The sequence below is a fragment of the Heterocephalus glaber genome, unplaced genomic scaffold (genome assembly GCF_053883595.1).
Source record: "Heterocephalus glaber isolate CG9 unplaced genomic scaffold, H.glaber_assembly_v1.0 deba00001463, whole genome shotgun sequence".
In the NCBI taxonomy this organism is placed as follows: domain Eukaryota; kingdom Metazoa; phylum Chordata; class Mammalia; order Rodentia; family Bathyergidae; genus Heterocephalus; species Heterocephalus glaber.
The window spans coordinates 7,318,332-7,345,643 of NW_028258310.1; positions in this window are offsets into that span (position 1 = coordinate 7,318,332).

Here is a 27,312-nt window from a genome sequence, read left to right on the forward strand (position 1 = left end):
TGATAGCAAATGTCATAGTGTTTTATAATCATACCTTTACTGATGATCCTATAGTCTAAAGCATCACTGTTTGGTTAATTTTTGGGTATTCTGATGGGAGTTAAAGATGGAAGAAAAACAAGATTTTTTTCTATTTTATTTATTTAATTTTCATCACTTTCCTGTGAAATAGCTATTATGGGAAAGGGAGCTGACATGCCATGAAGAAATGACTGGAGGAAAAATTAAAACAAGGAAAATATATCTAAGAGCCTTCAGTATAGTAACATTAACAGAAAGTAGCTAAGAATGATATAGTTATGCCTGGTTGTTATTTAAAACAATAAAAGTGTAGCTGTGTATTGGTTTATATGACATGCTTATAAACAAAATAAAAACTCCTGACAATGTTTGGTGGCGATGGTGGTACAAAGAGCAGTGATAGCATCAGGGTGATGGTGGCAGAAAAGGAGGCCCTGAGGGTGAGGACGATGGTGTGACCATGGAGTGAAGTGGCTGAGGTCGTATTATAGTGGTGACTTGCTGGCCATTCAGAGGGCAGCTGCGAACTAGGACCGGTGGTGGACACAAGTGCAGTGAGGGCCTTGGTGCCAATGACCATGCTGGTGATCATCATGAGAGTGGTAGGGATGGTGCTGAGCAGACTGTTCCTCTTCAGTGACACTTCTAATTGTCTTTGGAGGAGATTTCTCATGAAATAACAAAAGAAACTCAGGGTGGTGGCAAGTAAGGAAGGTGGAAAAAGACTCCTGTCATCCCTGAGGGACATTCAATTCTTGTGCACTGTCTCAGGACATAATTTCATAGCTCCGTTCCTCTTTGAAACAAATCTTCCTGCACTAGACACATCATCTTTCGTCAATAAAAGTTCTTAAATGCTACCTTGTATTATCAAGTACCAAATAGTTTCAACAGATGGATAAGAACTTAACAGTGGGTAAATTTTTACTTAACATGAAAATTGTCTTTCCAGTTGTATTTGTCAATTGTTTTTGATTACTAGAAAAAGGGAGCTTTCGAAGTGTGATTAGCTTCATTGCCAGTGTATTTTAAAGTTCTTACAAAAAAGACATTACCTAAGTTCTTCATCAGTTCAGAAAGAACAGGGTTGAATCCAAAATGTGCAGACTGATGCCAAGGAAAATGTTCCCAATGGATACTGGAGTTGCATTGGCTCCACATGGTTATTGAACTCAAATATGGAACACAGTGTATTTCATTCTAGGAGAGAACAAAAAGCATGTTCTTTGTGTAGTGAAAGTTGGTCTCACTCTGCCTCAGTCTCTTTCTTTCTTATTTTACCAAAAATTTAACATCTGTTTATTTCTAATCTCCACTGACTAATGGAGATTCGCCAAGGAGAAAAAATTACCCAACACAACAATATTTTCTAGCAATTGTCATTTGAATGACTATAATAAAAAGATCAAAGTTTATTTGCTGTCTAGTCTCTGTCTCTCCTCTACAGCCCATGACTGCGTGCACGAGGTGTTGCTGATATATTTCCAGCAGTAACATCTGGCTCTTTGGCAGCCTGCTCTGCTAACTGTGCTGACCTAGTGATGGCTCTAGAACTGTTCAGAAAACACTGTATGGTTTGGTTGGACTATCTAGAGGCCATTAGAAGTTTTTTTGTTCATCCTCCTGGGCACTATTTATCTGTCAGTCACATTTCATTCTGAGGAATTTACTGTACTTGTCTGTCTATTTGAGATGAATAAGGAAAGTCCTCATTAAAGATTGGGATTTATATGGTCCAAAGGGAGTATACCCAGTGCTGTATTTAGGACACTACAGGCACTGAGCTATTGGTTGAATTGTCCTTAAAACTTTGGTTTTTCTTTGTCATTCCCAATGGATTCATTCTGCTGGGTTTCCTGGGGTTGTGATCCTCATTGTCTTTTCCTAGGGTATTGACTAAAATTTTTTGGAGTGCTGGTTTGGTATTCATGAAGTTCCTGAGGTGCTATTTATCATGAAAATATCTTATCTCTCCATCAATTTTGAAAGATAGTTTTGCAGGGTACATCCTATCCTAATTGTGTCATTTTATTGTCAGACTATTTTGGTTGGGCCTAGGTTTCAAAGTTTAATGGACAGATAAAGAGTAAGCATATCTGCCCTTGTTCCCCACCTTAAGGAGAAAACATTGTATCTTCTCCATTCATATAAGGTGTTCTCACTGGAAGTATGGAGTACATGAATTTAATCTGTTGAGAAGGTTCTGTTCTACTTCTAGTCTCCTGATAGCTTTTACCATGAACAGCTGTGGAATTTGGTCCAATACTTTTTCTCCAACTAGCGACAGGATCATACGGCTTTTTCCTTTCCTCTGTTAAAATGATGACTTTTGGGGGTGGATCTTCCAATGCTGAACCAACGCTACCATCCCTATAACAGAACCACTTTCTACATCCTGCCAGATCTGACTTCTAACAGTTTGTTTTGTTAAACAAATTTCTATCTATGTTCATACTTTTTTCTTCTATCATCTTTGTCCAGTTTTAGGATTAGCACAATGTTGAGTTCCTAAAATGAGGGGAGAAATGTTCCTTCTTTTTTCTGCTTTAATTGTTTGATGTAATTTATCAGTTAAAATGTATATGATCCTGCTGTTGTCATATAGGTAGGTTTTCAAGCTAGGAATATACTTTCTTTAATAGGTGCTATTCAAATTTTATATTTCCTCCAGAGTTAGTTTCATTAATTTGCCTTCCAAGGTACTTCTTAGAAGTTGTCAAATTTATTTCAAAACAGATTTTTGTAATATGCTTTCTATATCCTTTTAAATTCTGTAAAATCTGAGGTAATGTCTCTTAGATCTTGATATTGTAATTTAAAAAATGTGTAATTGATATTATGTAACAGGAAGAAAAAGTCTAAAGGAGCAGGGGAAGTGGGAGGGGTAGGGGAAAGGGAAAAGGAAAAATATGAGAAAAGGAAAAAAATGTCTTTGCAAATGGGGAAGGGTGGAGGGGGTGAAGGGAGGGCAGGGGAATGGGGAAAAAAATAAGAACCAAGATACTCATGTAATGGTACAAGATCCCAATGATGAATGTAACTGTATTTTATACCTAAAATGTACCAATAAACTTAATGAAAAAAAAAACTTTGGTTTTTCCCTAAGATTGTCTCACTATATTATATATTCAAGAGAAGGCAAGGTGAAGGCATTTTTTTCAGGGGCTAATGAGGTAGAAGCATGTGTGGAATCACTAGCAGAAATTAATATTTTAGAGACTTATGTAAAGTTTACAGGGAAATATTTTTGGTGGAGAAAAAGTAGGATTGAAATCTAGTGGAAAGGGACCAGACAATACAACAATGAAAGAGAAAGGTTGTAGAATTGTGAGACCAGATATAAACATTAAAGTTTGAAATGGGAGAAAGGCCACTGGATATAAAACTATATTGAATCCAGAGAAAATAAAATGTTGATGGTAACATAAATGTGAGTTTTGAGAAGAAGAGCAGAGAAAATAAAATTCTGGTTCAAAACAAAACATTATGGCATAAGGAAAAGATATCTGAAATACTGAGAAATGGTACTTTAATAGGAAAACACTACATGGGAAACTAAAAGGAGCATATTATTAAGCAAGAAACAGGTAATTGCAGATGAAGATTAACAAATTAACTTACATTGGACATTAAAATATAGTGAATCACAAAATTTTCTTCAAATATCAATTCACACCTTGCTTTTGAGAATATAGTCAACAATTATAATATCAAAGTCTACATTTTTCACTTGAGTGAGTGGTCTTCCCCCTAGTCCAGTGGCAAATGAGAACACCCACATGGAAGTATAGTACACTTGCCTTGTCCACAGTTCTGCTTTCTGTGGTGTCAGCTGCATATTGTCAAGCATGGACAAAAAAATAAACAATTCTTAAGTCATAAATTGCATAGTATTCTGAATAGCGTGGAAAAATTTTCATCATCGCCCTCTACGTTCCGTGGACTATGACTCCCACTTTATCCACAGTGTGTGTACTACTTACCCATTAGCACTTGGTGACTGTTAAGGTTTGAATATGTTTGTCCCCATCAAAACTCACATTAAGGGTTGGTCCCTGAAATAATGGTATTGATAGATTGTGATCCACTTTAGAGGAATTTTGGATCATGAGGGCACCACATTTGTAAGGAATTAATGCTCATCTTGCAAGAATGGATAAGGTCTTCTAGGTTGGATTAATTACCATGAGAGTTGGGTCTTATAAAGCAAGGACACTGTAGGGATTTGGTCACTCAACACACATACCTACTCCTTCTTCCACCTGTGCGGTGATGTACCCAAGGGGAATCCTTGCCAGATGCTTGCCATTCTATTTGAATTATGCAGCCACCAGAATTGTTTGCCAAACAAACTTCTTTCCATTATACACCACCCAGCATCAGGTATTTTGTTATAGCAAAAATATAGCTACTTTTAATATCAGATCAACTGACATAGTATCCCAATGCTTGTGTCTAAATAACCCTTACTTTACCCAAAATTGGCCCAGAGGAGCAAGTGTTGTGATAGTGGCAATTTGGATCTGTCAAGTAAAAGCACTAGAGTACTTCCTTCAAAGTAAAAAAGTAAAAATTCTTAATAAAGAAAGAAAAAATTGTAGAGGAGTACGTTCATATAACTCAGACTACAGAATATTTTTATAGTTATTTTATTTGTTATGATGAACCTCTTACTGTGTCTTATTTATAAATCAAGCTTTATCAGAGGTATGTGTTTATAGGATAAACAGTGTAGATATAAGGTTTGGAAGTATTTGTGATTTTAAGCACCACTGAATGTCTTGAAATATATCCCCTGCCTATAAGAGGGAATACTGTAAATGTTTTCTTAGGATCATGTGGAAACAGAAAAAAATAGTACTGAAACCACAATATGGTTTAATTCATGTACAGATTTATGGCATTGATATTCATTTTTATAATAGTAGCAAATATTTATATGGAGCTTGTAGTCCAGATAGTGTTCTAGGAAGTTTTAATGCATTAACTCATTTGATCCTCATCAACAAACTTCAGAGGTAGGAACTATTTTATTATGCCCATTTTATGGATGGTGAAACAAAGTCAAACAAAGGTTGAGCAACTTACCTAAGATATAAGGATAATATATGGTACAGTTGAGATTTAAGCTCCAGCAATTCACCTTTAGGGTATGTATGTTAACATGCTCTAAAGAGTTATACTCTCTACCTCCTGTGGCAGCCACACTGGGCAGACAAAAGAAACCTCTCCCTTCCAAGGACTTCTGATCCATGTTTAGTCCCAGACCAATTGCCAGGCAGAGCTGGTGTTGCCAGTTGGTAGCCCTTCTGCCTTAGGAAGAAAGAGTAGATGGAAATGATGAAGTTTTCATGTAAAAATCCTTGTGAACCATGTAAACATAAAATGAGGCAAATATATTTATTTACATGCAAAGCAAATATTGCGATGGAAATTTTCAGGTTGCAGGCATAAAATTACAGCCATCACTGTCTTCCCTGCTCCCAGTAGAAGTTAATTAATTCGCATAAAGGGGGAATATGGCTTGAGTGGTACCACATTAGAGTTACAGATTTTGATGTGGTAAACAAAGAAACATTGTTCTGTTAAAGCTTCTATTAAAGCTTGCCTAATGTCAAGAAATTTGTGTTCTGCCACCAACTGCCTCAGTAAATCCATCAATGCTTCATTTTTCAATTGATTAAATAATTATTAAAACCTTCAAACAAATGACTAAAACTGCTTTGCCAATTACTTGTTTCCCACATGGTTGAAATACCTAAACTAAGGACAGAGGGAAGTTCGTTGACATAATTAGTGAAGTCCTTTAAGACTTTCAGATAACAGTCTGGGTAGAAGTGTAAAGTATTATTCTCATTTATAGTCCAGCAAGATTTAGCACAAGGACTGAGCATCATAACCCGGCAGACAGGAGGAACTCCAGGGAGAAATAGAGGCTCACTCATAAGCCAGCTGGGCAGGCGGTGGACTGCAGCTTCCCACCTTGGGTGTGTGGCCCAAGGAATGCTGGCTTCCTCGGGGGCCAGCTGGCATGCAGGGGCTGTGCTCCTGGAAACCCTGTGCTGTCTGTCCAGGACTCCAGTGAATAGAGATTTGGTTAACAGAGGAGCAATTCCATCAGCCAGATTTCAGTCAAGCTGTGTTTTAAAAGCTTGCTAATTTCAGCACGTGTCTGACTCGGCTGTCAAACGGGGCTACTAATTCCTATCTCATTGGGTTATTGTGAGGCTTCAATTAAGTAATTGATATGAAGCAGTGAGCACAAAGCTTGGCCCAACCTAAGAGCTCGATAACTAGGCTATGTCAAAGTTCTCTTTCCAACATCCCGTGCCCTCGGTGCCTCTTTCTCTTCCAGTACAGCTCCTCATGATGGTTCAAGATTGTATGTGACACAGGAACCAGACTCAAGCTTGGGAAACTGACAGCCCAGGGCAGCATGTCAGACACAAGTTGACCTCTGCACCTGAATTGCTCCCTTGACAGCAGTGACAATGTCTTCTTACCACAATTGCCATGAGACCAGAGCCAGAGCAGCCTACTGCTTTGGAAAGGCAGTGGACCTCAGAAATGCCCTCTAACTCCTGTGGCAGCCGCAACAGGCAGACAAAAGAAACCTCTCCCGTTCAACGGCTTCTGATCCTTTTTTTTTTTTTTTTTTTTTTTGTACCAGGGATGGAACTCAGGACCTCGCACTTTCGAGGCAGGCAGCAGAACCACTGAGCTAAATCCCCAGCTCTTCTGATCCATGTTTATTCTCATGATCATACCTTTTGTTGGTGCCAAGCAGAGCTGGTGTGGTCCTCAGAATTTGCCAGTGATCACTTTGCCCAGTCTGGGTTGGAAGGCAAGCTCGGAAAAGCTCCCAAGGTTCATTCAGAACAGTTCAGAACCATCAGCTAGGGTTAGGAGTGACTGTTCTTCATGGTTCCCAAAATCTCCTACCCCAGTGCTATAAGGAAAAAGCAGTGTTTTTCTCTTTTTTCTCCTATTAAAATCTCACCAACATGCAGCTAGTTCTTCATAAAGTGGGTGACAAAGAACTCCTGGCAAATTCAGGGTAGCTTGTATAATTTAAATAACAACAGTTTCCCATATAACATGAGGTAAAATTTGGAAGCAAACCATAAAGTAAAGTTGATTCTTTGTCAAAGTTTCTTGGTCAAGAACCAATGAGGAGTCCAGATTCTGCCTTATTAAAACAGCAGTTTAAACTCCATCCAATACCACTTCAGTCAGTAATCCTGCCTTGGCAGTTTCCTTAGTGCCTTGAGTATGGGCACTATTCATTCCTGGTTCAAAACATTGGTTGCAGAGCTCAAAATGAAGTGTGTATTATTGCTTTGTTGATAATGTGATATGTTCTAGAATTACCCACCCAAATACCCAGTATTGATAAAAAGGAATTAGACGTACTGCTTTAAGTAAAGATCAGGTCCCAACTGATGAAACAAAGACTAACAGCTCTATGTTTTTAGCATTTTCAAAATAAAGCATCTGTCTATAGCCCAATCTGGATGAAGACCAACAGGTTCTGGGAAGAATATTAACCTGAATTTGTTGCAGTCTTGTTTCCCAAACTGCTTTATAAACACTTCCCCATATGTGCTGCCAAAGCTTTGCATTTAATGAATCATCCAAATCTTTCTGCCATATATCCTGTGTGACTGTTGATGATAGGGCACATGTTCCTGATATTTGAGGAGAAATGAGACCAATGTCTAAATTGCTAGGAAAAATTTGCTCTACGATAATCCCATTAGAATATTTGTATTGATGTTTTAAATAATATTTTAATGTTTAAAAATAAATATATTTTAGAGAATTATTGTTGCCCACAGTGCCTGGTAATTTTGTAGGAAGCTCATCATCTATTTGATACCTTGTTGTTATTTTGATTAAGCCAAAAGGTGTACAAACCATTACTTAATAAACAGTCCAATTTTTGTATCATATTGAATTGTATCAAACTGAATTTTATTTTCAATTTCTGCTTCTGGATAATTATATGAACAGGAAAAATTATTTAACATCTTAGAACCTCAGTTTTCCCATCTGTAACATGGAACATGTCAGTTATCTCTACCTCCTTTGGCTACTATACAAATAAAATAAGGTAATGGATGTTAAATTTTTAGCCTAGCGCTTGTTGCTGACTCATATAAGCTATTATTACATTAGTATTGCGCTGTCATTGTTGTTATTTAGTTAATCACTATTGAAGAACTATTGCTCTTTGAGAAACTCAAGAGGAAATGAGGCTGCAGGAAAAACAAAACAAAAATACCTCTAACTGAAAGCTTTAAAAACGAAGTGTTTTGTGCTATGCTGACCAGAAGCACTTCTCCATGATATGGAGGTCATCGATGTTATGGCTGCCACAGTTTGCCTTGAACAGCAAGATTTTAAGTCCTTTCCAGTTCCTGAGTGTGCTTCCTTTCCTCTTTCCTTTTAAGTGATCAGTACCTGTGTGTGTGTTTTTATGTCTCCATTTCAAGACAATTTCATGCTCTGCCAACAAAGACAACCACTGATTATGCCAAATCATGGATTTTTCTGTCTGCCTAGTGCTCAGGTGCAGGGAGTGAAGATTTCCCCAAGAAGAGATCTGATAGTGAATTTGACCCAATCTGTAGTGACTCTGATATTGAAGCTAAAGACAGGGGTGACATGGCTCCTATTCCATTCATAATCCCTCGTCCGTAGTTTCATGATTTTTTATTTTTACTTCAAATCTATGATTTCCCTAAGCAATGATTGTATTCTTCCAACACCCTTGAAGGTCAGAATGTTTGTGTCCCTTCCAAATTCACATATGGAAACTTTATCCCTAAAGTGATGGTATTAGGAAGTGAGATCTTGGAGGGGATTAGATCATGAGGGAAGAACACCCATGAATGGATTGTACCCTTATAAAGGAGGACCCAGAAAGTTAGCTCAGGCCTTTCCCCTTGTAAAAAAGCAGGGAGGAGGTACTACCTTTTGCACCCTCTGGAACAGTGAGACATAAATTCCTGTTTCTGTATAAGCAACATAGCTTACAGTATTTTGTATAGGAGCACAAAGGGAGTAAGACTATTCTTAAATCAAACCAGCAATGCTACTTATACATCTAGGATTTCCTCAATCAGTCATAGAAACTGCTTTTACAAATAATGTTATCTCGCTAAAATTTTTAATGTTAGAAATCTTGTTCTTCAACAATGATCTCCAGTATTTCAATAACTAACACACTAGTTAACAACAAATCCAACAACAAATTCTTCAGCCCTACCAGAATTTTCAGTCAATTGACCTTCATAGTTCTTACATTGTCCATCACCTCCCTTTCCCAGTTGTTCTCACCCTTACCCAATTTTAGATCTCATTTCCTGCTTATAACTGCAACAATCTTCTCTCCGTGACCACTTTATCTGGTTAGAATAACACACAGACCTGTCTTGTAGAATATGGTGGGAGAATAGTGACAACTTTGCTGTTGCCTCTTTCAAATTTTGACCACAAACCTTAGCCTTAACTTCAGCAGCTCCTCTGATCATGATTGCCAGCCTCCTGGGCTTTTCCGATGCCATCCCCACTCTTCTCCCTCAACATCAGCCCAAGGAACCCTAGGTATGCCTCGAACATTACAAGAATTTTCTTATTTCTAGGAATTTTGCTGCTATTTCTTCTATCTGGAAATGTCTTGGTCAAACTCCCACTTGCATTGCATTTATGTCCTTTTCTAAATGCCAGAGAATTCTAGTTTGACTAATCAATCTCAAATAATCACTTCTGGTCACTTGGGATTCTTTTACTGTGTGTTTTTTTTTTACAACTTTAAAATTTTTCTTATCCCTCTTGCCCTGGTAGAAAGTATTCTATGAAAACAATGCTATATCTTGTTCATTGCTATTCTTCTACTCTTTGTGTGGTATACAATGTTAAAAATATTTTATGAAAGCATGGATGACTGAATGGCATTCCTGAAGTCATGGCAGATAGAGTCATGACACTCATTGTTTCAAAGTTAGATCTCCGGTAGATGCACATGTGATTACTATCCTCAGGAGAAAGCTGTTGAGAACTGTAATTTGCTTAACTCATTTCCACAGTCCTTTCATGTATAAAATTGGAAACCAACACCATCTGCTTGTATTTTGTGCACAGGTATGAAAGGATGTCCGAGAATATATTGGAAACAGTATGAGAAAAACAAATATATTCTCAAACTCTTTTTTAATACTGCAACTAATTTACAAACATAATTATTCTGGTAGTCTTTAGTTCTTTTACTTTTCCTAATTCTTTGGCTTTCTCCTAGAAATAATCCACATTAACACCTTGTTGTATATCCTCCTAAACCTCTCCTGTTTTCTGTATATTCACACAGAAAAATTTGAATTTAAAAGCATTATATGTAATTTATATCATGCTCAAAGAATATTCTTTGGTCACTGTTTTTCCACTCAATATATAAGGTGACTTCTTAAATCAGTTCATATATAGATAGATGACAGATAGGTATAGGTATTTGTCTTGTTTGGTTTAATTGCTGCATGGTATAGTATTTTACAGAGTGGATATATTATAACATATTTACCTATACTCCTACTGCAGAGTTTTACTCTGTAGAGAATCACAGATAAATTTTTCAGTTGAGGATCTTTACTTTCTTGCTTTCATGTCTGCACTTTCTCTGAGATTAATTGCGTAGGAACAAGGAAGCAGCATTGGAGGAGGAGAGCCCCAGCATTTTCTTGGTGGGGTCTTCTGACACAGAGCTAGCTAAGGCTTTGTTCTTTCCTTAAGGAGCTCACACTCCCTTAAGGAAGGAGGCACTTAGCAAATAATTACAGTAAAAAGTGATGTGCTGTGATGAAATTCCATTCCAAAAGCTCTTATATCCCAATGGAGGAAGAGATTTTATCTGCTTTGTTAAACTTGAGAAATTTTCAGAAAAATGACATCTGCTCTGTAAATAATGGATAATGAACTGGGTGGGATGAAAGGGAAAAAGAGTACATGGGAGTATATGAGAAAAGGAAAATAATTTGCTGGTACTCACTATTTGAGCATATGATTAAGGAGTTACTGAGGCTCTTTGTTGTAGGCCATTGAGGACAGTTGTAAGAAAGGAAAAAGAGGGAGACAGGAAAGGAGGGGGTCAGGAAAGGAGAAAGCAGGGAGAGATTAGGGGAGAGAGAGAGAGAGAGAGAGAGAGAGAGGGAGAGAGAGAGGGGAAATACAGAGTACAATGGGGTCAATCAGGAGAAAAGCTAAAGTGAGAGCCTGGACACTTAGAGCCCCAGGTTGGAAGAAGAGTCTGAGTGAAGTTCTTTTGAGGGCAAAGAGGGTATTTTATTCTACAGAAGAAAGACACGGTGTTTTATTCATGTTGTATATCTCATTATGTCTAGTTCAGATGTTTTTAAGTATCCAAAAAGTGGAATGTGTGGAATAACCAAGATACAGAAACCAGGAAATCTTTCCATCTGAGGGACATAGAAAATAAGAAATCTTTACATTGCAAGCCTAAATTTTTTCCTGAGATTGTCTTTTGAAGATGTTACAATATTAACAAATCCTTTAGTAATATATAAATATAATAGTATGAAATAAAAGCAAAACAAAAATAGCCTCTAATTTCCTCAATGATCAGCCTTTGACAAATGCTTTTTTACAGTACTTCCTTTCTTTGCTCCCACCTTCCATTCCAGAGCAGCTAATATTGTTTTCACTTTTATTCTTATGACCAACCATTGGAGAATGACAATTAGTAAACTGTTTTTGCTGCAGGTGACTGAGCAGCAGAGAGTAGTAACAGCCCATCACCATCTTTTGTCTGCTTGCACCTAGGAAAGATTGTCTTAGTAATGGCTCTGTGGACAGTAAAACAAAAAGATAATGGTATAAGAATTTAATAAGTAGAGAAAGCAATCAGTAAATATTTCTTTTTTAAAGAGTTCTCTTAACTAAGAAATGAGATTCTGCTTTTCATAAATGTTTCAGCCTATTCTGAAGTTTCTGCTTCTTCCCAGACAGTTGTGTTCATTAGTAATTACATTTCCAACTCCTCTTTTGTATAAACAGCACAGGGAATGCAAGTAACAGAGCTGGCACTTTAACTGGGATGGAAGCAGGGTGAATACTTCAGCTTGGTTTAACAGGCCTTCCCGTGCCCATAAAACCTTTCAGTAGGTGGCACACTGAGATGGTTGGTTGCCCTAACCTGGATGTTTTTTACACCTACCTAGGAGTATGCTCTTCATGAAGACTTACACAAAACTACAATTTAAATCTCTCTTCTTACTAAAAAGTATGTGCCTTAAATGGATATCTTTACAAGAACACTTTGAGGAAAGTACTTATTTTACTTCCATTTGCAAATAGAAAAAGAAACTGAAGTTTAGGAACATGAGGTATTTTTACTCAAAGTACAGGTAATAATAACTAAATGCAAGTTTGGGATCCAGTTAAACTAACTCCATTTGTTCTGCTATTATGACATGCTGTCTTTCTGTTAGCATGGTCTCTTCTGAGGAAAATCATCGTAGGTGAGTCACTGTAATGTGTACTTTTAACCCTGCCTTCCTGGTAAAAGCTGATTTCACCAGGGATGAGGGCCTGACCAGAGCCCAGCGGTCTTATAGGAATTTGAGTGTGGAAGTTCTCTGCTGATGATTGGCTGTTTTCTTACCTTCCTACATATCCTTGTACCTGAGGTAAACTGTGTATAACATTTTTCTTCACACTGTCTGAGAGCTCATTTATGGGATCAGAATAGAATCAGCATGATTCACTCTAATATTATTCACAGCCCCTCCACTGCCTCTGTAACAAGCCCAAATGAGCATTCCACATTCACTGTGGTTTTGATTATTCTATTTGTGCTTAGTCCCACTGACCCACATAGACTGCTAGCAGCATCTGCATCACATGGTTCATTATGTAATTGAATTTAGTGTTCATGATATTTGGAGCCAGGAAAATAACATTCCTTGTGGTGAACCAGATGAAGCTATTCTTCTAGTACAAAGTGGGGAAGTTGATGAATCTGAAGACAGGACTTTTAGAAAAAGATTTTGATTAAGAAAGATTATTGGCTTCTTGGGGACATGGCCTTGAGCCAGGAATTATTGTTATAAAATATTTGAAAGGATGAAGACACTTGGATGAAGAATTCGATAGTGTTTGCAGTGTGTCCTCCATTGGCTCCCAGAATATCATAGGTTCCAGAAAAGAAAAAAAATATAATCTCTAAGACTCAGGACAGTGCATTAGACATGTGCCACATCACATAGGCTGGCACTTCTAATTCTGGGCTCCTTAAAGCAAGGAACATCAGGACCATTAGAGAGAGATTTGGTAGTGGTAACATCAGGGAAAATGATAGGGCATACTTTTAGTTTGGGTTAATAGATCTCTAAGAGAACTAGGCAAGCAGTTTACATTAATGCTAAATAGTAAGACCTTTTCTGTAAATAGAATATCAGTATAATGGTATGTCATTTGTTCAAGCAACTGTACTAGGGCCTATTTTGAAATTACATTAAAGCAAGATGTGTTCCCTCCATTTTACTAAGAGTCATAAATCTAAAGTAAGAGTCTCTGTAGTGGATATGGATTCATACATTGCAAGAGAATTGCATACAAGTGTGTTCTTTTGAAGAACACGATCCATGAAATGTAAAATTGGAAAATATTCTGACTCTTCATAAAATGAACAGAACGAAGTTTTAAGCTCTAAATAAAATTGACAATCAAATTTCCACTGGGCCATGTTCATGAAAGGAAAATCAGCATAGATAATGTGAAGACTGTTTGAGCATCATATATAATGTTACAGAAAGAGCCATAATGAGGCACAGTGTGAATGCTCAGGGGAAACAACCTTTTATAAGAGTAGTAAATTGCACTTTGGTGGACAGAGCAAAACACAAAATAAATCCCCTTGTTAAACTCCTTTAAACTAATAAACAGGATGTGTGGTGCATGGTACTGTGAAAGTAGGCAAGTATCCAGTGAAAATAGAAGAGAGGAAATACTGCCCACATGAAATGAAAAACAAGCATCTGGCTTGTTGGAAGTATTGTGTTACTCATATATGAACCTGTAATTGCCAATATTGACTATTTTCTATTATTATACCAGTGACATACAAATGAAATGCTTAGAAAACTTGGAGAGAATTAATACACCTGAGAAATACATTCTAATATGGAAGATGTATGTGATAGTCTGAAAACAAATAAATATGATAATATTCCAGCCACAAATCCTTTAATACTTGCTGTTTTTTAAAAGCATCCTTATTAAGAGTTTTACTTGTTAAGTTCCAGTGAATAAAATGGGCAGCTGGGAAAATTTTTAAATGTAATAAATCAAAATTATTTAGAGTATTGAAGAACATAAGCTTATTTTTTAAAAAAAATTTTATAGAATAGTTTTATTCCTCCATTTCATTTTGAGTGTCTGAAATAAATCCTGTGGCATTTTCAGTTTCCATTTTAAGAAACAATGCATATTTTATTTATAACTTATGAAATCTTCTGTGTTTAGAAGATACTTTCTGAGAAAGCTTTCAGAGGGAGTGTCAGTGCTAGTTTTCAAAACATGATAAGCAACAAGGACACATGCAGTTTAGCAAACATTTTGTTCTCTCATTTGATTGCATACAAACTTGGATCAGGAGCATCTTCACAATAAAATAACTTAAGTATGTCACAGAGACATCTGCACTCCTATATACATTGCAGCACTATTCACAAGAGCCAAGAAATGGAACCAACTGAAGGGCCCAGAAACTGTTGGGTGGATAAAGACAATGTGGTAGCCATGGGGAAATGAAATCTTATCTCTGTGGCAACATGGATGGAACTGGAGAGTATTATGTTCAGTGAAGTAAGCCAGACACAGAAAAACAACATAATATCTCTCATATATGTAGATATCATAGACATTGAGAGCAGAAAGGTGGCTACCAGAGGGAGGAAAGAACAAGGTGGAAGGGAAAATGGGAAAAAATGATCAACATGTAGTTCTTTTTCTTTTTTCAGAATTATGTGTAAATTTATTTATTTATTTTTATTGGTATATTTTAGATATACATAATTATCACATTCATCAAAGGGAATTGGTACCTGTACATGATATATCTTGCTTCTTCTTTTTGAAGGGACAGAAGGGAATGGGAAAAAATATGCTATATTAATCACTTTTCATTACTACAACAAAATAATTGAAATAATCATCTTTAAAAGTGGAAAGGTTTACTTTGACTCACAGTTTTGAAGGTTTAGTCCATGGTCAGGTGGTTCCATTACTTTTGGGCCTGTGACAAGGCAGTGCACATGATGGATGTGCACAGTGGAGAAGGGAGAAGAGCTGCTCTCCTCATAGCTTGGAAGCAAAGAGAGGTAAAGAGGAGGACTGGATCCCAGGCTTTCCTTCAAGGGCCTGCCCTAGTGACCTAACTCCCTCCTCTAGGCTTCATTTGTTTGAGGTTTTACTACCTCCCAATGGCACCATGGACTGAAAAGAAACTTTCAACATATAAGCCTTTGGGTTATATTCAAGAGCCAAGCTAGAGAAGGTACTAAGTTATAGTCAGATAGAACCAAGAAGTTCAGGTATGCTCTTGTGCAGTAGGATTAGTAGAGTTAACAGTAATGATGTACTACACATTTCAGAAAACTAGAAGAAATGATTTTGAAAGTTTCTGCCATAGGAATGACAAATATTTGAGGAGACACATATGTTTAACCTGATTGAAACATTTAAAAAAAAAGAATCCTGGATAGACTAATTTAAAGCAAATACTTAGTCAAATCTTCCTTGGTCAAAAAGATGTTTTAAAAGAATTCATACTTTCTGACCATGGTGGAAACGTAATTAAGAGCACGGGAAGGAAAAAGATTGGATACACTAGAGCCTGGAACCCCTATCAGCTAGGTCTTTGATAAGCTGTTTAACTTCTGAGCCTTGTTTCTTTGCATGAGAAATGGAGATAATGCTCACGGTCGAAGTGGTTTGTTGTGTTAGCTGATAAGATGGTGGCTGATGGAGTTTGGACTGGTCTGGCAGTCATGACCACCAGTTGGCTCTGAGGGACAACACGTAATCACTAGGTACACTGTGTTCACTGTGTATCTTAGTGTTCATTTTATCCCTGGGGGCCTGTTGTGCTTCAACTTGGGCTTCTCCTCAGTTTATCTGGCTTTTCTACTCCTATTTACTACCTTTGTCAGTGCACCAATGTGCAGGCAGTGGAGGAAGAAATAGCAATTTCAGGGCCCAGGTCCAAGTCTGAAGACATACCATTCAATGTAGTTTTAAGCTTCATCTCCACATACTCTACACTCACAAGGAAAATGGTGATTCGAACCAAGTGCTCACACCCTAAAAAATGAGTTGTGTGATGACTGTGTTGAAGGAGCAGCAAGGTATCTGCAGTGCCTATCAATCTGTGCTGAGATGTACCAACGCATTGATTATTAATGGAATAAAGATATATTGGGTTCCTATTTTATTTTCACCACTAAATGTTAGAGCTTCTTAAAAGAATAAGAAAAGTGTGACCTTTGCCAGCACAGAGCTTATAATGTGGGGGAGAAAAGACGTTAAGGAAAAAAATCATCCAAACACAGTATAGCAACAAGAAAAACAAAATGTTGATGGAAAACATGTTACTCTTTGGAATATAGCTGTTGATGTTTAGGGAAGTTTTTAATGACTTTTATGAATGTCAAAGAGGATCTACATGGCATGGCTGAGATAAACTACTCAGACCCTAAATTAGAAACAAATTGTTTGACATATTAAAGTCAGAAAAATTTTGAATTTATGGGACAGATTAGAAAACAGCAGTTTAGGCACTTGAGAGTGAAACAGAGAAAGAGAGAGACATCCAATAAAATGATAAAGTGGTGGGAAAAAATTAATTAGTTAAAAATTCTACAGCATATCAAACAGCATTCTGGGAAAGGATCTTATCATTGCAGCATGAACTCACTTTTCCAAGTCATGGTCTAATTATAGTAACAGTCCTGATAACTCATGATATCATTTTAGTATAATCAATTTTTGTTAAATATTTGAACTTTGTTTCTGCCTTAATGCATATTACTTTGTTGATTATTTGGTAGTCAGTTACTGTGATAGGCTTCATTCAGCTTTCTTTGAATAGGTCTATCCCTCGAAGTCATCACTTCATGGAACTAACTTTCATTTGTTTTCTATTATACCAGACAATGGCACCTTCTCTTTAGGTATTTGAACTTTGCCCATGTTGAATACCAGTCCTGGTGCCTTTCATAGGGGTATACCTCTGCAGTTTTAATGAAATCATTCCTTTTTTTGCCTTGGAAAGAGGCTGTCTTCTTGATTCACCCTTATGTATCTGTCCCTGTCCCATGGTCTTTTAATCTGACTCAAAATTCTTATTTAAGGTGTTACTAATTGAAGAAATGAAATTTTTCTGTTATCAGGGTGGCATTACTTATACGTAATTAGTATATATCCATAAGAAATGAAATGTAAGTCTTTGGCACTTTCAAAATTTCTGAACATTTGAGCCAAAGATTTTAGAGTCTGAGATTTGGCACTTATCCTTACACTTCTGAGAGGACATTGAAAATTTTAAAACCTAAACAAATGTATTACAGGAAGCAAAGAATGTCAGTAAGAAAGCAATGGTGATCAGTCAGAAGTCAGTTTCCATGGATTTTGAAGTCTGTGTCTTCAATTTTCAACATTTCTGCCAGTGTCTTGAACTGAAAGAGTGCAGAGAAGCTGAAGGATTTGAAGTATGGTAGAAGGATTTAAAACATAATTTGAAATTGGAATCATCAAGTATTAATGGCTTTGAAAAGTGAGGAAAACAGTATGTGACAAAGAATGACACCCAGGTTTCTAAAAAGAGAGGCTGGGTGCAGTGCCAAGAATAGGAGAAACTAAACAGCTAAATGCATAAATACATTTCTAAAATTCTTCATGTTGAGAACCTTTCTTGATTGTTGGTCAGAGTATTAACTGATATGAGTATTATGAAAATCAGTATGGAGATTCCTCAAAAAATTAAAAATAGAAATTCCATTTGATCCAGCTTTTCCCCTTTGAGGTATCTCCCCAAAAGACTTAAAGACATCATACCACAGTGATGTATACACACACATGTGTGCAGCAGCACAATTCATAATAACTAAATCTTGGAAATGGCCTACATGTCCATCAATGGATGAATAGAGAAAATGTATTCATACACAACAGAGGATTACTTTGCTGTGAAGAAGGATAAACCTGAGTCATTTGTAGGAAAATGGATGCACATTTAGACCATAATGTTAAGTAAAGTAAATCAGACACACAAGCTTAATTATTGCATTTTCTCTTATGTGAAAAACTCAATATAAAAATAAAGTGCATAATAAAAGAAAATAGGAAACAAGAAAAGAAGTCATTGTAACAGACCTAAAAGTATGATTCAGTATAATTGTTGTATGTATTTATTATTTTGGCCTATTAGCCTGATTGTTAATCTGTATGTATGATTAACTTTACAGTGACTTATAAGATAAATAAATGAATCTGATGCTGCCAAAATAAAAAGGGGATGGAGGGAAGGGGAAAAAATAATTGAGATATTCTATGTACATGTACCAATTCCCTACAATGAATGGAATCATTATATATCACAACCATGTACTAATAAAAATTAAAAAAATACAATTTTTGATGTCTTGTTATATGGGCAGTGTTCTTAATCACCTATTTTACTTTATGTAAGCAAACAAAAATCCCACAGACTCAAAGTACGTTGTCTTTACTGACCCCTGGTGTTAGTTGGGTTCTTTAGTTGCAAATAACAGGAACCACTAGTAATGCTTCAACTTTGGCTGTGAGAATTTACACTGAAATGAAGGCTTTGGCTGCTCAGTGGAGGTGGTCAGACTGTACAGAGGGTGGGTGAGACCTGCTCACACCAGAAAGAGAAGCTTATGCAGGGGCCCAGAGAGCCTTTTTCAACAAGTTGTTGGTGTTGTTTTGTTGTTGCCACTGTTATCTTGTGCTTCTCAACAGTAAATCAGCTGTTCTTTTTTTCTCCTCATTGGGCATATCTTTTCTCTTTAGCTTGCTGCCTGGCCCTTACTTCTGTGTACTCACTTACTTTCTCTCTGGGCTGCCAATTCTAATTCCTGAGACAAATTCATGGTGAGAGCTATGGAGCGAAACTTTAATGCTAGGCTACCTCACCAGCTACTCCTCTACCTGTGGATCAGTTTTCTCTCATGACACAGCTTCCCTGGCTTAATGATTTTTACCAGAGTGTGTACATCGTCAGAACACTGCTGCTTTTGTTCAAAGGGCTTTATAAAATGCTTCCTTTGGCTGGGACTGTGGAGGTGGCAGTCTCTTCTCTCTCAAAAGAAATCTATAGGCAAGACAAGAATTGTGGAGATGGAAGATTCTGCCGTAGCAACTTCTAATTTTGTGCATTTAAAAAAAAACCTTTTTGTTTCAATGTTGTTGCCTCTGGGGAAAGAGTAAGTAAATTCAGGCTGGCCCCAAAGTAGCTCACCACTTCAAAACACTGAAATAGAAAGAGCACAAAGTAAATTTGGGATTAAGATGAGATATGAATGGAGCTGCCAACAAACGGTGCTAGGAGCCCTCCACCGTTGGGACACAGAGGTGCCACTATGGGAAGTTCTGAGAGACCAGTCTCACTGGGGACCCTTTTTGTCTTACAGTCACCTTAATTTATCATCACATTCAGGAAATTTTAAAAAATGAAATAGCAGTTATTTCCTGCCTTTCTCTTTGCTTTGAATAGCATGAGGTGTCCTGGTGAGCTCAACATACTCCACTGATGACGACAAAACTTTCTAACAGTTCATAATTTCAGTAGAATGACTTGAGTAAAAGGCTATAGTTATTATAAATGAGTTGTAAGGGACACATTTCAAAAATGTTTTTCCTAACCCCCCCCCTCGCCACTTTCTGTTTCCAACGTCCCCAGTTTTGGACATCTTGAGCTCTTTGCATGTAAATCTGTGTGGGTGGATCTGATGAGAAGCAGTTGAATAAACTTTCCTTAGAACCTCCAAACTCTCTGAGAGGCTTCCAGAAGGCAGGAGCTGAACAAATGGCTCAGAGTTAGCAAAAGATCTCTGAGTGCTGATTTTAATTGCATAGGCCCCCTCCTCCAATGCAAAAGTACCTGTTTCGTTTAAAAGAAATTTAGAGACCTTGATTAGACTTCATGAGAAATCATGGCCTTCTGCTTGTTATAATCTATGGGTGCAGTCATTCAATTGTGGATGTATTCTTTTGCTTACTTATAATAAATACAATTGGAAACATTTAGGATACTTTAGGATACCTAGAGTTATAATATTTAAAATCTCATCATTGGGCTCCATGGCTTTCCATCTGTTTTTGAGGCAAAATATTATGTGTGTAGTTGGGAATTTATTTCATGCCCTAGAAAGCAGTGAACCTAATTCCTGGATTCCAACTATAAACAGACATTCAAAGTGAGAAAGGAAGGGATAGATTGGACTCCAAATTCAAACCATAAATACAATTCAGCAAATTGGTCCTATTTACAAATTCGAGGCTCAAAAAAAGGAATTAAGCCTGACCTAAAAGAAATGGTAAAAGCTAGTAAAGTTTTATTCTATGAAGATTGAAAATATATATTTAATATATTTTTATTATAAAAACTTGTTTTATGATTAATTTCTCTTCCATTTACTGCTTTCTTTATAGTCTTTATTTCCAAACACTTTTCTCACCGCTATCACATAAATTAGTTTTAGTAGTTCAAGCTGTGTTGGTATTCCATTTCCTTTATATAGAGATGAAGTTGATTATACATGATTCCTATACATACATGATGTTTATTTACTCATTGTATACACATGAGCAGTGCTAAAACAAGTGTTTAGATTTTGAAAACAATGCTAAAAATAAATATATACCATACCAGTTTTATTCTATAGTAGGAAAAAAGAAAGAACATTAGAAGATACATTTCTGAGGTCAGGAAGTAGAACTGTAAAAATATATTTACTTGAATTTTTTTCTGGTTCATGAAATAATTTATAGTCCAATTTTTTCCTAAAATTCAAGATTCTTAAAGGGAAAAGGGATGCAGAAAACTGAGGTGAGTATGAGTAATAGAATAAATGGGAAAAGTTAGATGAGGCCACATTCCATGGGAATTGGTGTTATTTTCTGAAAACACTAAATTCAGATATTTGGTTTTTTTACTTATCATTTTTATGGTTTGTCATCTAAATAACATAATATTCCACTGACAAGAGAGAAGCAAACTAGTACTTATTTCTTATGGAAATTGAAAGTGAATTTCCTTCTTATTGAGAGAGTTTAAAATTTGCCAAATTATATAAAAATTGGCATTTAACCTGATCCTATATTAAAATTTAAAATAACAGTTCTCAATATTTAAGTTATCTTCAATAGAAAAACTTAGGGGATTCTTTTGCCTCAAATAACATTTAAAACCCCAGATGGGATGGCTTCATGAATTAAACATCTGCTTCATATTGTGAAAGTATTTTAGATTCTGATGGTATTAGAATTAGATTGTTGGTCTGTTTTTAAAAAATTCCATCACAGATTAATTCTCTTAAATTTTAAGATAGAGATATCTAAAAAATCATTTAAGTGCAAAATTATGAAAGATATTGAGTGGGCAACTTATCATTTATACACAATTTTAGATTCTCTCTCTTTCTCTCCTTTTCCTTCCTCCCCACCCCTCTTTGTGGCTAAGTATTTTTCTAAAGTACAAATATATAACATAAAATTAGATGGATATTTTCTCTTCATTTATTATTTCTGTTTTGAGGTTACTTTCTTATATAAATAAAATCGTGAAGAATAAAATAAATATTTTTTCTTTTGGTAAGAAGATATTTTTTGTTTGAAATAGAGTCTGACCATCTTGAATCAGCCAAGTGGAGAAGGAGCTGGCTTGCCACGGGCAGTAGTTTCTCTTATGGTACAGGAGCAAGAATACACATGTCCTGATGTCGGTGTGCCCTGAAACCCACTTGCAAGAAAGGAAGGACAGCAGCAGGCCTTGAGAAATGGTCTTGCTCTGGGCACCTACCCACCTTGGCCACATTTCCTGCTCTCCCCAGTTCCAAACAAAGGTGTGCTGAAGTTTCTCCTTCCCTTGGAAACATGAGAAGCCAGTATGACAACAGTTTCTTGGGACTAATTTTAAGGTAAAGAATCAAGAAGACAGGAAGGGCAAGGTGAGCAAGGGACCTCACCAATCCAGGATGGGCAGGGCTGTCCCAGAGTCACTGTGTTACAGTCTACTCTCCCTCTTGTCAGGCTCTGAACTTTCATTATTGAGACCAATAACTTTACACGGGTCTTCTTGGTTCTATAGAGGCCATCTTTGTTCCCAATTGGATTCTCTAAAATCAGAGCAGCGAGAGCACATAGCAGTGTCAAAGTATATCTCTCTGTCAAATGACTGAGGTGAGCACAAGCTCTATATCCCCTCCCACTAAAGTAAAGGGTGAGCTCAGCACTCAGGTGGACCCACAAAGAGTCCATCTCCATGTCCAAGATGATGCTTTTTAAAATGAGAATATGTCGCCGTGCAGACATTAAGAATCCTCCCCCAAATTTGTTACATGAGAATTGGAGATCCAAAGTACCTCTTTTTCTGTAGCATTGAAAATTGTAAGAATGACATAAAACCTAAGCAGGAAATGTATGCATCCACCTTTTTTAATTAATGCAAAGCCTGTTTTCTGTCAGAGGGAATAAACTGCAAACAGAAACTCGACTGAGACACTGAGTCTCCATATTTGCTGTATTTGAAGTCAGTATACTCCTGAAGTTTTAGTTATATTAGCAAAAGTTGTTTTGACTATTTCCAAAAATTTTAGCTTGAAATGTCCGTCTGTCATTTGTAATTGAAAACTAAGAACTGGAAATAAATAGAGAGATTAATTTATATGTTCATTTTAATGCTTTTAACATTGTAGATATCTGAACTTAATTGACAGTTGCAAAGCAGGTCGTGGCATTGTTTGGAAATCAAACTAAATGAGTTATTTTTAATGGTCAGCTGCATTTTATTATTGTGTCTCCGGTAGAGATGCTATTAATCTCAGTGGCTTACAACTTACAGGAAGATAATGCCTTAAAAATGCACTTCTAGGATTCTTTGGGCAACAGGGCTGATGATAGTACCCAGAGAGGGAAGTCATGCTGTTAAGTAACAGACCAGTGGGGAAGCGTCTTGAAAGTACAAAAATAAATAGGAAAAGAAAGAGGCAAGCTGATTCTCTGAGGGGATGGGTTTAATCACTCTAATGATATCTTTCATTTTTATTGTGTTAAGTTTCATCTTTTCTTTAGCTTTCATCTTTTTTTCCTTAAACAGTTGTTAATAACTACTGTGTACTTTTACAGGAAAAGTGACTTTAAAGATTAGCTAACAATGATTTTAGTTTTTGTCTTAAATGAATCATTCCTAGGAAGGGAAAAGGCTGAAAATTTTTACCTAAGTGAACATAAGTTGGTATTTCTCTTTCTGTCCTGAGTCCACTCCATTCTAATATGCCATTGGAGCCAAATGTGTAATGACTAATGGCTTGGCAGAGACTCAAGTGACATGTGAAGAGTACGCCTTGGCAACAGCCAGTTTGCCTGGAGCAGACGCCAAAGTTTATTGTCTTTGCAGTTTCCTGGCCTCTATCAGTAAGAGGAGTCATGACTCTCACCAGACTTTTAGCTAGACTGTACATGAATTGCATATTTATTGGCATTTCATAGCAAGAGGCATTATTTTATGTAAGTCAATGGCCAGAGCTAAGACTCACTGGGAATGCAATTAGGAGTCATCATTTTGTGGTTATGTTATGTTAAAAAACAGAGCTCATGTGTTCTTCTGTTTGTCATTACAGTTTTACAGGTGAACAGGCATAGGAACAGGAAAAGGTATTTATAAACTTTGCTGTGTGTCCTGAGGTGGCCAGCATATCTGAGAAATTTGCTGGGAAAGCTGAGGCCTGGTGTCTGAAAAACAGGGCTGAGTGAGAGCTCACCCTCTGACGTGTCCTCTTTGTGCTGTTGAGATCACTGCCAGTGGGAAAATATTATCTAGTTCCAAGCCACATTCATTTCATTTTCTTTAACCACCACTGCCACGGACAGGTCTCTTGTCACTCAGCTCATTTCTTCCACTAGACACTGCAGAGAGAACTTGGGCAGATGGGGATTCTGTCAGCTCCTTACTACTCTGGGCTTTCAGGTTTTAAACTTCTCTACTTTTCCTAGCAACAGAGATAAGTTTAGGCTGCCCAAAGCTGTGTGAATGTGAAACACAGGGTGGAGACTAAGGCATTTCATGCTCTGGATTCATTTTTTAGTGCTTAGGGTGCCTTATAATTCAATTTAGAAGTCTAGAAAACAGTCCCTTAGAACCCTAGAATTCCATGATCATGTAAGGTCTATTGTTTAGGGGTTTGGCAGACCCATTTGTAATACAAACTATTTTCACTTGAAATTGATTTAGATAATTACCTTGTTACATCATCAGTAAAGTTCACCATATGGTGAATATGATGAGTAAAGAGAAAAAAATTGTATATTTAGTTACTTCCAATGAGAAATTTTACATCCCTGATTCATCAGTTGTACTTTGCACTCCCTCATCACCTCGAAGCTTGAAAGGTCCTGTGATTTCCTTTAATTAGATCATGATATTACTCGAGCAGTTCTATAGCCCATGTTTTGTACTCAACATCAGAGACACCAGCATTTCCAATGTTCTTGTATTGCTAAGGGTGCTGCTGTCCTATAGTAGCAAAATATTTATAGACTTGTTTCTGTAAATAAGGAGTGATTAAAAGTCTGGTTTGACAGCATGTTGATCTGCATCTTTTATCTCTTGTTTTGACTGTTTTTGTGTTTTTCAGTAAATGAGAATACTATATTTTGTTTTTGAGGATCCGTGAAGAATTTTCTTCTAATCTTCAAACTACCACAAAGAAGAGAGAGTAAACCTAGAAATGCAACTGGCTTAGATAAACAAAGTCCATCACTGGAAATAAAGGTTCATTTTGTTTTTTATTTTTGTTTTGTTTTTTCCTCAGCCAAGGACAATGTTCCTAACTCAAGTGCTTTTCATTTAATCCCTGGGGACACCTATGCTCTGTGAAGCTCATCATAATTTAGATTTATGACTCATTTGAAAAGTAATGGGTATTTATTTGCTTTCCTGTATCAGAGTTTATCCAGGGTCATCTTCCCTTATCTTCAAACTTGGTGTGATTCATAATTCCATTAAAGGGTATATCAATACAATATAAACCAAATATCAATTTAAAAATTTTAAGATGTTCTTTACAAGATGCCTGAATAATGCCAAATTTGCTATTTGAAAACAAGAAATATGTTAAAATGAATAAGTATAAAATTAAGAAAGCTGAGAAATAAAAATGCACAACAAAAATAAAAATATGAATGCATAAAATTGGGCTAGGGATTTAGCTCAGTGGTTTTGCTGCCTGCTGCGCAAGCACAAGGACCTGAGTTACATCCCCAGTACCAAAAAAAAAAAAAAATCATGAATGCATAAAATTAAATGGTGAAATTAATCAAACAAGCTGAGTGTGGTGGCACATGCCTGTAATCCCAGCACTCAGGAGGCTGAGGCAGGAGGATCACTATGAGTTTGAGGCCAAACTGGGCTACATAGTGAATTCAAGGCTGATCTGAACTACATAGCAAGACCCTATCTTAAAAAGAAAAGAAATCACATAGACAGTATTAAAAATTGGGGAAAAGGGGATGAGGATTTAGCTTAGTGGTTCCGCCGCCTGCCTCGAAAGCTCTCAAGGACCTGAGTTCGATCCCCAGTACCAAAAAAATAAAATAAAATTTAAATTTAAATTTAAAAAAAAGCTTTAAAAATTGGGGAAAAACAATTTGTTTTTATGTACAGTTCAATGAAATAGAAATTTAGAAAAGTAGGAAGACTCACTATGAACATCACAATCTACTATTGTACTGGAAGTACTCAGAGATGAGTCAAGACAAATATGAATGACATAAATCACGTTACAGAAAAGTATGTGTATATCCAACAGATACATATTTTATGTATACAGTGATACCTCTGTTCACTAACTTAATTCATTCCACAATTCTGGAAAAGATGGCTACACGTGTGTTTGTGTGGGAAAGATGGTCGCTGTCATGTTCATCACTTGTTGCAGAGTTTGCAAACAAAAACAAAATTTTGACAAACGCTTCTGTTTGAGAATCAAATTGTTCCCAAACAAAAGCATTTGTGAACCGAGGCACCACTCTATTCATATAATTATATATGCATATATATGTATATATAAATTTAACTGGTCTTGTGGGAATTTGTACTTTTACATGATACATCTTGGCTCTTATTTTTTTCCATTCCCCTGCCCTCCCTTCAACCCCTCCACCCCTCCCTATTTACAAAAACTGTTTCAATGTTTTTCCTTTTCTCATATTTATTCCTTTCTCTACCCCTCCCACTTCCCCTTCCTCTTCCCCTTTGGACCTTTTCTTCGTATTTCACATTATCTATTATACATTTTGTGTAAGTAAGGATCAAAATGCCAGAATTTTAATAGGCACTGCTGCTTGCTCAGGGCAAGACTCCATAACACTGCCAACCTGAGTTCTCATTTAATACCCAGTGGGCCACATTTCAAAAGTGGCATTGCTCCTTTTACACAGTAACTGAATTCAGGGATGAGGAGTCTGTGATATGCTGTTCAAGCCAAACTCAGACCTGTGCTTGATCTCATAATGCCACAGTATGAATACAGAATTTTCTAATAACCCCTTCCCCATCATTTACACTGCAGAAAAGCATAATAAAAATAATTTAAGGGTGATATTTAAAATTCCAAATTCCAAATGAGGGTTTTTCTTTATTTTAAAAATCATTTCCTTAAAGAAAGACCTCAGAGAGGTCAGAACACCCTGACAAGGACAGTGGTATTTAATTGGCAGCAGTGCATTTTTATACCTAGACAACACAGGGAAAATAACTCAAAAACTACCAGACTTAATAAGACAATTCAAAAGGCAATTGAATGAAAGATTAACACATGCAAATTAAGAATTTTCTTATACATTGATGATAACCAATTAGAAAATATTGTGCCCAAAATGCCTCTTATTTACACAAAACAGTATATAGCTTGGACATAAATATAACTGGAATAATATAGAATCATATAAAATTATAAATTGCTGCTGAAGAACCAC